Below are 12,250 nucleotides of genomic sequence, written 5' to 3'. Positions count from 1 at the left end.
TAAAGAGTTGGGCCTGGAGCCAGGAAGACTCCTCTCCCTGAGTTCAAATCTGACAAGAGAATTTTCCTGGCCATACGACCCTGGACAAATCTTTGAGTCCTGCTTGCCTCAGTTTTCTCATCTGTAAAATGAGCTGACGAAGGAAATAGCAAACCACTTCAGTATCTTTGTGAAGGAAACCCCAGATGGGGACATGAAAAGTTGGACATGACAGAAACGACTGAAAGGCAACGAATCATTACGATTAAATCCAGTTATGGTGTCAAAATTGCCAAACTTGGGTCTTGATCAGAGAAAAAGTACAATAGCCTGGTGTGTGTATTCACATCCATACCTACAGATACATGTATGTGTGCGGATGTATATAAGTGTGCATACACATATGTGTATATGTATTGAAATACATATGTGTATGTGGGGATGTATGGGTGTATCACAGAACCCTGAAGAATGGGAGACGTGTGATCACAGGGATGCTGGCAGAAGGAGCAGGCACTTAGCACTGAAGTTGTTTTGTTTGTTTATGTATTGTGATTTTAACTTACTCAGGTGCTAAACTAAAAACACCCAAGAAAGGAGCTGAAAAGGAAAAGCAGCACATTCGAAATGCTCTCTGGGGTATCACAAGCCATTCATGAAGCAGGAGAGTCTTGAGACAGATAGGAAGTGCATCATCCCACGGCCCCTCTGGGGGTCATTTGGCTTCTTAGCATGTTCCCAGATCCAGCCCCAGGCACAAGACTTCCTTGGATTGAGTCTGTAGACTCCAAAGCCTCAGGTGGTGTGAGTCAAAGAGACTGTGTCTGAGTCTCCTTCATTTTTCTTCAGGAAATGTCAGGTGATGTAGAGGGCCTGCTTGGCCAGCCAAACTTCCTCTCTCCGGCCTTTGTCACTTCATGGGCCAAACACAGTTTGTTCCAAAATGAGTTTTTGTTTGTTTGTGATGGACTGACATGACCTTTATGCAGTGACTTAATCGTCGGGCAGTGCTCCTAGTCAGTAAGGGTTGGCTCCTTCGGTCCATTTCAATATGGCGCAACAAGAGAGAATGCATTCTGCTATCCTGAAGAGAACTGAAGGGCGCTCCAAACTCCGTGTCTTTCCTTTCATGTTTGGTTCTCTGCTCCATAGGTCATGTTTCTTGCTGTAAAGAGTAGCTGAAATGAAAGGAGCTGGTGAGGCTTAGCTCACAGATGTGGCCACCACCCAATGAAAGGCCAAACAAGCATGGAGCTTTACAGAAGCAGACAGAGCTAGTGAGTCGGCACTCAGCCGGGTCACTTCACGACAGGGCTTTACAGCTTTCAAAGCATTTCATGGCAACAAGAGAGGGTGGATGATACAAGCACCAGCCTGTTTTAAAAGTGTAGAAACCAAGGCTCCAAGTTCAGAAACTGGCTTCAAGTCCCAGCCAGTCATTGGAATAATGAAGACTCAAACCTGGGTCATTGACTTGCTGGAGAAAGAAGGATCAAGCAGAAAGAAGGCAGGGATTAGGCTCTCCCACACTTACTAGATTTATGACCATAAGCAATTCACTTAAGCTCTGACTTAGTGTCATTATCTGTATACTTGACTGTGTCTGTGAGGTACGATGTGGGCACCCCTTTAAAATCAATTCATTAATCAATCAACAGCCATTGATCGAATACTTTCTATATGTCAAGATCTCTACTAACCTTTGGGAATGTGAAGACAGCAAGGAAATTACAGTTTTGTCAAGAGAGATAGAAAGTGTACAAAAGAGAAAATAAACTGCAGCTCATCCATGCCTTCTACTCTCTAGGACTCTTGCCCACCCTTGACTCACACATCCTCCGATGGGGGTCACGCCCCATCAACAGGCTGTACATTTGCTTCAGCTCTTTGAGATGGTGCGGACACCACGCAGTGCCCAGGCTGCCCATTCTCTTGTTTTTCAGTGTGGTTGGATCATCTTACAGTGGGGAAATGAAAACTCCCCTGGGGAGGCTACTATGGTAGACCTTAAAGCATTAAAGAAATGTGACTTGACATTATCCCTGCATAATGAATGAGCAGTCCACATGCACAAGGACAAGTCGAGGCCATGGGGAAGTAAATAAAAAGGGACCAGATGCGATGGGCCCTAATTTAGAAGGATTCGGATTGTACAGAGGAGGACACGCAGGCTGCAAGTAAGGGATATTTCCCACAATCGCAAGACGAGTGACTGCTGCGTGATCTCAACTGAGGTCTCAGAACACTTAAACATTGACTCATTGTCTCCAAGAATGGTGCTTTATCGACTGCAGAGTTATTGAGAAATCCATCTTTGGGGTGTTTTACACATGGCGGGGTGAGCAAAGCCCTCCTCCACATCATTCAGTGTAGATCTTCAAGGAGGCAGGCGTGCAAATGCTTAACTGGAGAAGGGTGTGTTGGGGAGTGGGAGAGGAAAGAGAAAGCGTACCGAGGATGCAAAATAGAGAAAGATGGACACCCATCAATTCAGAAGGAATGGAGGTTTCCATTCAAGGCCTGTCACCTTTTGGTTGGAAAGCCTAAGGTGAATGACCTCTCTTCTGGGAGTTTCGTTGCCTTCATTTGCTTAAATAAGCTTTTTACTTATGAATATTATTTTTATATCACTGTACTTTCCCCTTCTTTTCTTCCCCTCCCCTCTCACAGATGCACTCCATTAAACCAACATTATTTTTAAATATACAAATATAAGAAAGAAGGAAACATTAGCCTAACTGATCAATATATGGCTAGTGTGGTGTTGTTAGATGATCAGTGACAAGCTCTGTAATCCTTAATAGCCCCAGTTTCCTCATCTGTAAAATGGGAGTGATGATATCATCTACAGTACTTACCTCTCAGATTTGCTGTGGAGGGAAGATGAGTTAAAGTCTACTAGAAAAACAACAACTTTAAAAGTTAAAGGGGGAGGAGCATAGACTGCTGTCTTCTGAGTAAGAAGACTTGATTTCTAATACATACTGACTTTGTGACTTTGGACAAGTCATTTCACCTCTCAATCCTTTGGGTAATTCTAAGAGACTACAAATTTTGGAGGTGACCAGCCTTCACTGGGAGAGGGGATTTCTTCCTCTGGGAATTCTAGATCTCAATATCAGTAAAATCATCCCTAGAGGAATATAAATTCATATTAAATTGGCCAGAAGAGGCATGGTAATCATAGCTTCACTACCTCCTCCACAAGGCAGCTGTGAAGGAACAATGTGGTCCAGTGTCAAAGGCCCCAGATTCCGAGTCAGAGGATGCAGCTTCAAATCCTGCTCCTGCTACTCCCTAAGTGTGTCCGTGATGCTGTGAAGTCCTCCTCACTCAGCTGATGTAGAAAAGGAAGACGAGAGCCTTTCTGGTGCATTCATTCCGTTTCTACGGCTTGCATAAGCTTTGAAGTGCCTTCGGACTGCCAGATCTTCTTATTGGAAAGGCCAGAGGAAGATCTGCCGGCTATTTCCTGGGACAGAGAAAATGGACCAGCGGCCTCCGCCTCCGAAAATGAGTTCTTGGACTCCATCTATTATTGATTCTGACCTTGAGATGGACTCTCTACCCTGCTGCAAATGAGATACTCGGGTCAAGGGGGAGGAATGACCCCCGCAGCAGGGGCCAGACTTCCAGCAATAAATGATCATCAGGCCTCAATTAGCCCAATATTTCACCTGGGACAAGGCAGAGAACGAAGTAGTTCGTCTGCCGTGATGACTTTTAGGATCATTCTCGGTTCCGGCCACATTTTCCCCTAATGACCGTGCTAATCTGGGCTTGATTAGCGTGACTAGGAAAATAATTATCATTTATATGCAATTTTCAATCTTAAAAGCCTTTGTTAAAATGTTCTCCAGCTACAGGACATGCAGTATTGACTGGGATAATGACTCCATGGTGGGGGCTCCTTCCTGCCCCCCCCACCTCCCTGACTCTGTCCTGCCACAACCTGCGCTGCCTAACTAAGCCCACGGCCGGCCTGCGTTCTGAATGGGCCGTGGGCCGCTGAGCATTCCATGTTGTTGGGATTCGATTGGCATGTATTTAGAGTGTGACTAAGGCTCCTGGCTGAACTGTGTGGGCCCTCCGGCCACCCCGGGCATTTTTATCTCTCAAAACTGGCCATCCCAAGTTCTTCCCGAGTAGCAGAGTCTTTAGGGACGAGGAAGTTCGAAATCACTTGAGCCTCCGCTTCTCCCAGCAATTCTCTTACATGTTGCTGGGCCAAACCCTCTGATTGCCCTGATCGGCTTTCTTCCAGCTGGTTAGACAAAGTGACATATTTGCTCTCCCTGGGCTGAGCCGCACCACTACAGGCAACCCCACTGGAAGGGCTGAGAGTGGGGAGAAGAGAAGCGAGGGAGCGATTCACCCTCAGAAGGAGAGAAAGGGATGCCGCCTCGCTTTGGGCTCTGGCCTGTCTAAGCAGGAGACAGCCTGAAGGATGCCCAGATGTCCTCACATGAGACCCATCTGGGACGCCAAAGACCCTGTCCTTGGGAGACTCCCCTGAGAGGACTGGAGACGGCCGGCCGTGCACGGCCCAGGAAGATCTCTTGTAGAAAATGGGTGTGCTGAACCCTGACAAGAGAAGGCTGGGGGGGCCCCAAAGGTACCTTCCGGTACATGAAGGGATGTCAAGTGAAGGGGGGTTAGAGTGACTCCATGCGGCCCCGTACAGTAGAGCCAGCAAGGGCCAACACGGTCGTGACCTCAGGAAGAACGGGCCCTGGCGGAAGGAGCCCCGCCTCACTCTACGTCTTCAGGCAAGGCCAATCGATAACTGCCCAGGTGTGTCATGACGGGGATTTGTGGAGTTGGGCTGGAAGATGACCAGCAGGGTCTTTCCACATTGGGGAATCTTCACTCCCTGAAGCCCTGCTAGAGCTTCTCTGGCCCTTAGAACTGCATCCACGGCCAATTGCATTACCCCGCTAATTGGTCTCTCAGCTTCTATCGTCTCATTCCAATCTGATCCCGTGTGTGCCCTTCTTAATCACGTTTTCGTTTTTCCATTTACACCTAAAACAAGTTTGCAGGCTCGTTTTCTGACATTTTAATTTCCCCATTCTCTCTCCTCTCTCTCTCTGTCTCTCTCTGTTCTCTCTGTCTCTCTCTGTTCTCTCTGTCTCTCTCTCTCTGTCTCTCTCTCCTCTCTCTGTCTCTCTCTCTCTGTCTCTCTCTCCTCTGTCTCTCTCTCTGTCTCTCTGTCTCTCTCTGTCTCTGTCTCTCTCTCTGTCTCTGTCTCTGTCTCTCTCTCTCTCTCTCTCTCTCTCTCTCTCTTTCTCTCCCTCCCCCCTCTATCTCTCCCTCTCCCTCTCTCTCTCTCTCTCTCTCTCTCTCTCTCTCTCTCTCTCTCTCCCTCTCTCTCTCTCTCCTCTCTGTCTCTCTGTCTCTCACTCTCTGTGTCTCTCTCTGTTCTCTCTGTCTCTCCCTCTCTCTCTTTCTCTCTCTCCCTCTGTCTGTCTGTCTGTCTGTCTCTCTCCCCGCCCTTCCTGTCTGCCCCCTCCCCAGGGGGCTAAGCAATTTGCTTTTGATTATGCTCTTGCAAGCACATAAAACATATTTCCATTTTTATCCCATTTTATTCCAGTCTCTTCTTTTTAAACCCTTAACTCTGTCTTCAGATCAGTAATAAATATCCAATCCAAGGCAGGACTGGGAAGGGTGGGCAATTGCAGTTCAATGACTCGCCCAGGGTCATCCAGCTAGGAAGTGTCTGAAGTAAAATTGGAACCTAGGACCTCCAGGCCTGGTTCTCTATCCACTGAGCCACCCAGCTGCCCCTATTCCAATCCATTTTGATGCCTTGGTCCCTGATTTTGCTCCAGTGAAAGTCTGACTGTGTTGCCTTTCCCCCCTTAGTAAACATCAGTACTGCCCCATCACCTCTAAGATCAAATCTGAATTCGCCTTAACATTTAAGTTGACCGCCTAGCTCTGCCCTTCCTTCCCCATCTAACTCCAGAATAGCCACACACTTTCGACTAGCCAGACTCTCCTTCTTGATTTGGTTTGGGTTTGGGGCTGGCACACACCCGTCTCCAGCTCTGATCTCTCCCTGCCTTTGCACTACTCTTGTCCATGCCTGGGAAGCTCTTCCTTCTCACCTCCGTCTCTTGAAATGAAGGATTCCCTTCCAGAGCGACCTCCATGCCCACCTTCTGCAGGATGCTTTTTCTGGGAGTGAGTGCACCCCTCCAGAAAAGGGCCCCTTGTGGAAGATTTATTTTTGTTCTATCCACATTTATATGCCGAGACCTATAGGGCAGCCAGCCTCTGAGGGGTAGAGTGGTGTGTCTGGAGTCAGGAAGACTTCAGGTCAAATCTGGCCTTTAATTCTCTTTCGTTGTGTCAGCCTGGACTAGTCTTTTAACCTCTCTACTTCAGTTCTCTCCTATAAAGTGAGGACAATAATTGAACCTATTTCCTAGGGTTGTTGAGAGGATAAAAAAGAGTATATTTTATGATGTTTTCCACACTTTAAAGTGCTGCATAAATGCATTCAAGTGTACTCCCATTATTTCTCCTACTTAGAAGGCAAAGCCTTGAGGGCAAAGATGGTTTTCCTTTTCCCCCATGGTATTCTCAAGATAAATATATTGCCTAGCACACAGTAATATATACCTGTATATATACATATGTATGTATTCAATAACTAACTAATAATAATGCTTAATAAAGGCTGCTTGATTGTTTGAATGATTGAGCTCACCCTTTAGAGAAAGCATTAGCCCACATCCCCCACATTGTTGTCAAGTAATCGCCCCTGTTTAAATATCTCAAGGGTTACGGAACTCCCTACTTGCTTAAATGGAGCTGAATCCATTTAGAAAATAAATAAGACAAGTTGCTTTCAAAAGGTTCTCCGAGTTGAAAGACCATCATCTTAATATATTAGAGTTTTAACCCGTGCCCAAATGCCTTCTGCTGTGAGGACATTCAAACAGACAATAAGGCTCCAAGGGGAAATCCCTTTTTAGGCTGTTAGGATGGCTGTAAGCACAATGTTCCTTTCTCCTTGGATAAACTAGCAAAAAATATATGAGCGAGGCAAGGCAAGAAGGTTAGCTTGTCAGCTTAAAGAAAAGACTCTGGAATGTTTATACCCATTCCAACTCATTAAAATAAATAATAAAATTTTCTAGAAATCAAGGTACAAGGTAATGGAAATTCTGTCCAGGGCTAAAAACTCCCTTTACCCTTTGATGTTCAAAATAGTTGCATGATGTTTAAAGTCTCAGAGTTACAAATGTGGCTTTATAGCTACCTTTCTTCTGGAGCATGCTGGGTTAGAATGCCAACAGATGCCCTACTCTATTATAGGAAGATTTTCACAGCTGGGATAACTAAGCCCCAAGTGGGAGTAATGAATTGGCTCTTTTCCCCTCATCTGATCATAATTCTAGAACTGAAAGGAATCTGTGAGGTCACCAGTCCCAGAGGAGAGAGTCATGAAAACTGAGGGCTAAGCACCTGGCAGGTGAACACTCCATACCATTATCTATGCAACAAATTCTCCTAAGCCTGACAGAGGACATTGAGAGCAACAGGAGGTCAGAATAATCCTCATAATTATATTCTAGGGAAAAAGATTACTGCTGTTTAAAAGGTAAAGCCAATCTAAGACATCCCAGTTATTCATGCCAATGGATAACAAATTTCATGACTAAGCAAAGCATAAGGAGACAATTGTTGGGTGTCTGACAATTGGTTTTCCTTTTGTGTGTTGTTTAGACTACACAACTGCTCAGGTCCACTCTATTTCTCATATTCAACTACCGGTAGTGCAATAAAAAAGATAGAGTTTGGGTCTTGGATTTAGAGCCCTTTGTTTTTTATTTAAATTTTTTTTTATTTTAATAAATTTCCATATGAGTTTTCTAAAGTTATATGATGCAAATTGTCTCTCTCCCTTCTTCCCTGTCCCCCCCAGAAGTGACAAGAAATTCAGTTTGGTTATACATGCATTATCATACAAAACATGTTTCCATATCATTCATTTTTGTAAGTGAACAATCATAAAATCAAAATTCTAAAATATATACCCAAATAAACAAGTGAAAAATCATTTGCTTCCATCTGCATTTCTATTCCAACAATTTTTTCTCTGGAGGTAGATAACATTTTTTTTCATAAGTCCCTGAGAATTGATCTGGATCATTGTATTGCTGTTAGTAGCAAAGTCTATCACACTGGATAGTTCCCCAGTATTGTTACTGTGTACAATGTTTTCCCAGTTCTGTTTATTTCACTCTGCATCAGTTCATGTATGTATTTCTAATTCTTTCTGAAAGAAACAATCAAATGCAAAAAATAACAGAAGTAATGAATGCCACTTTTCAGATCATAATGCAATAAAATTATAATAAGGGTTTATGGCAAATTAAATAATAAGCCAAATTAAAAATGAATTGGAAATCAAATCATCTAGTTCTTTAGAATGGGTGGGTCAAAGAACAAACTATAAAACCCATTGCAGATTTCATTGAAAAGAATGACAATGAGGAGACAACATATCAAAATTTATAGGATATAGCCAAAGCAGTACAGAGAGGAAAATTTATATCCCTGAATGTTTTTATCAATAAAATGGAGAAAAAACAGATCAATAAATTGGGCATGCAAAAAAAAAATAAAACAAAAATAAACAAAGCACAGATTAAAAATCCCCAAATAAAGAATAAATTGGAAATCCCAAAAATCAAAGGATAAAATTATAAAATTATGCCCTTTCGGCATAATTCCAAATTGCCATCCAGAATGATTGGATCAGTTCACAACTCCACCAGTAATTCATTAGTGTCCCAATTTTGTCACATCCCTTCCAATATTTATCATTTTCCTTTACCACCATATTGGCCAATCTTATAGGCATAGAGTGGTATCTCTGAGTTGTTTTAATTTGCATTTACTCCTAATCTATTCCACTGGTCTTCCATTCATAAACAACGCCAGATTGTTGTGATGATTACTGCTTTTTCAGTTTAAGATCTTCTACCACTAGGTCATCATCCTTCACTTTTTTCCCATGAATTATCTTGATATTCTTAAGCTTTTGTACTTTCAGATGAATTTTGTTATTTTTTTCTAGTATAGAAAAGTTTCTTGGTACTTTGATAGGCAGGACACTGAATAAATAAAATGATTGGGGTAGGATTGTAATTTTTATTACACTAGCTCACCCTACCTATGAGAAATAAATGTTTTTCAAGTTATTTGAGTATAACTTCATTTGTGTGAAATGTGTTTTGTGTGTATGTGTGTGTGTGTGTTCATATAATTCCTGCATTTATATTAGAAAATAGATTCCCAGGTATTTTATATTATCTAAAGTAGTTTTAAATGGAGTTTCTCTTCATAGCTCTTCTCTTCAAGTTCTTGTTGCTATTTTTTGTTGGAAATATATAGACATGTTTATGATTTATATGGGTTTATTTTGTATCCTGCAATTTTGCTAATGTTATTAATGATTTCAACTATTTTTAGTTTATTTTCTAGGATTCTCTAAATATACCATCAAATCATCTGCAAAGAGTGATAGATCAGTTTCCTCATTACTGACTTTAATTCATTCAATTTATTTTTCTTTTCTCATTGCAGCATTTCTAGTACAATGTTAAATAATAGTTGTGATAATGGGAATCCATGCTTCACTCCTGATTTTATTTGGAAGGCTTCGAACATCCACATTGCAGATGATACTTGCTACTGGTTTTAATTTAGTTATCATTTTAAGAAAAAGCCCTTTTATTTCTATGCTTTCTGATGTTTTCAGTAGGAATGAGTGTTGTATTTTGTCAGCCTTTTTCTTCCTTTATTGAGATAACCATGTGATTTTTATTAAATTGATTATTGATATAGTCAATCATGCTGATAGTTTTATGAATATTAAACCAACTTACATTCCTGGTATAAATTCTACCTGGGCTATTCCTCAAAATAATAAAGAGTATATGTTTAAAACCATCAGCAAACATCATCTGCAATGGTGAGAAGTTAGATGCCTTCCCAATAAGATCAGGAGTGAAGCAAGGATGGCTGTTATCATCACTATTATTTAACATTGTACTAGAAGTGGGAGTAGTAGCAATTAGAGAAGAAAAGGAATTGAAAGGATTAAAAGTAGGCCATGAGGAGACTAAACTATCACTCTTTGCAGATAATGTGATAGTATACTTAAAGAACCCCAGAAAATTAGCTAAAAGGCTAGTGGAAATAATTAACAACTTTAGTAAGGTTGCAGGGTACAAAATAAACCCACATAAATCATTAGCATTTCTATATATTTCTAACAAAACTCAGCAGCAGAAGTTAGAAAGAGAAATTCCATTGAAAAAAATCACTCTAGACAATATAAAATATTTAGGAATCTATCTGCCAAGCAAACACAGGAATTATATGAGTACAACTACAAAACACTTTTCACACAACTAAAATTAGATCCATACAATCGGGAAAACATTAATTACTCCTGGGTAGGATGAGCTAATATAAGAGAAATGACAATCCTACCCAAATTAATCTACTTATTCAGTGCCATACATATGTATTATAGAGGGAAGTTAAGTCTTTAAGTATATGAGAGGGTAAAAGGGTGGAGACCCCCCTTCTCAAAGTGGGGTACAGGGGAGACAGCTGATGTTTAGGGTTGACTCAAACAGAGGAGAGGAGCTTTGAATATTTTTCCCCTTCTGCCTTCCCTCCTTAGCTAAAGCTGCTCTCCCCAATCTTCTCTTGTCCCTCTTTCCCCCCTCCTCTAATCAAGACCAAAGGGTCTCCCCTTGATCTGTTCACTCACACTCAGCTTGGGGAACAGTTAACTTTTAATGTCAACTCAATCAGGTAATACAAAAGGAAATAATGGACAGGGAAGAATGGGAAAAATAAAGTGGGGAAAGGGGGTCCCTGTCTCTATGTAAGACCTCTTCTCCTCCCTCCTTGAGTTGGGGGGGGGAGAACTCAGGCCTTGGGAGCCTGAGTCCCCAAAAGAAAGTCAGGTTGACTCACCACTGGGCAACAGGAACTGAGGTAAACTCTGCTCAGGTTTCTCTTCAGAAAGTCCCTTTAATTGGGAAGTGTTGGTAGGAAGGATTTCCAATCAGCAGCAGGAAACGTGGGTAACCCTCAGGAGAAAGTCTTTTTCCTACCTTCTGTCTTCAGCTTCTCAAGACAGAAAACCACCAACTTCTCTCCCAGCCAGAGTCTACTCCTCCTCTCCAGATTCCAAACTCTTTGGGCCCCTCCCCCATCAAGGTGATCAATTTTACATACTCTTCAGCCTTTCGCTTTTTCTCTAGTGCCATAGCAAAGTTCATCTGGAAGAAGAAAAGGTCAAGTATATCAAGGGAAACAGTGAACAAAATGTGAAGGGTGGGGCCTAGCAGTGCCAGATCTTAAACTATATTCTATAAAGCAGTGGTCATCGAAACAGTATTGTACTGGCGAAGAGACAAGAGGGTAGATCAATGGAATAAGCTAGGGGTAAATGACCTCAGCAAGATAGTGTCTGATATACCCAAAGACGCAAGCTTATGGGACAAGAATTCACTATTTGACAAAAACTGCTGGGAAAATTGGAAAACAGTGTGGAGAAAATTAGGTTTAGATCAACATCTTACCCCCTATACCAAGATAAATTCAAAATGGGTAAATGACTTAAATATAAGGAGTAAAATAATAAATAAATTAGGTGAACATAGATTATTATACCTGTCAGATCTGTGAGAAAGGAATTTAAGACCAAGCAAGAGAAAGAACATTGCAAAATGTAAAATTAATTACTTTTATTATATCAAAATAAAAAAGTTTTTTTATAAAAACAAAACCAATGCAACCAAAATAAAAAGGAAAGCAACAAACTGGAAGAACATTTCTATAAAAAAACTTTCTGACAATGGTTTAATTTCCCAAATATATAAGGAACTAAGTCAAATCTACAAAAAATCAAGCCATTCCCCAATCAACAAATGCTCAAGTGACATGAATAAACAGTTTTCACAGAATGAAATCAAAATATCAATCTGCACATGAAAAGTTGTTCTAAATACCTCCTGCTTAGACAAATGCAAATTAAAATAATTCTGAGGTACCTACCATTTCACATCTAGCAGACTGGCCAATATGACAGCAAAGGAAAGTAATACATGTTGGAGGGGATGTGGCACAACTGGGACACTGATACACTGCTGGTGGAGTTGTGAATTGGTCCAACCATTCTGGAAGGCAATTTGGAACTATGCACAAAAGACATTAAAAGATTACATGC

The sequence above is a fragment of the Monodelphis domestica genome, chromosome 2 (assembly GCF_027887165.1).
Source record: "Monodelphis domestica isolate mMonDom1 chromosome 2, mMonDom1.pri, whole genome shotgun sequence".
Taxonomy (NCBI): Eukaryota; Metazoa; Chordata; class Mammalia; order Didelphimorphia; family Didelphidae; genus Monodelphis; species Monodelphis domestica.
This window is presented reverse-complemented; position numbering follows the sequence as displayed.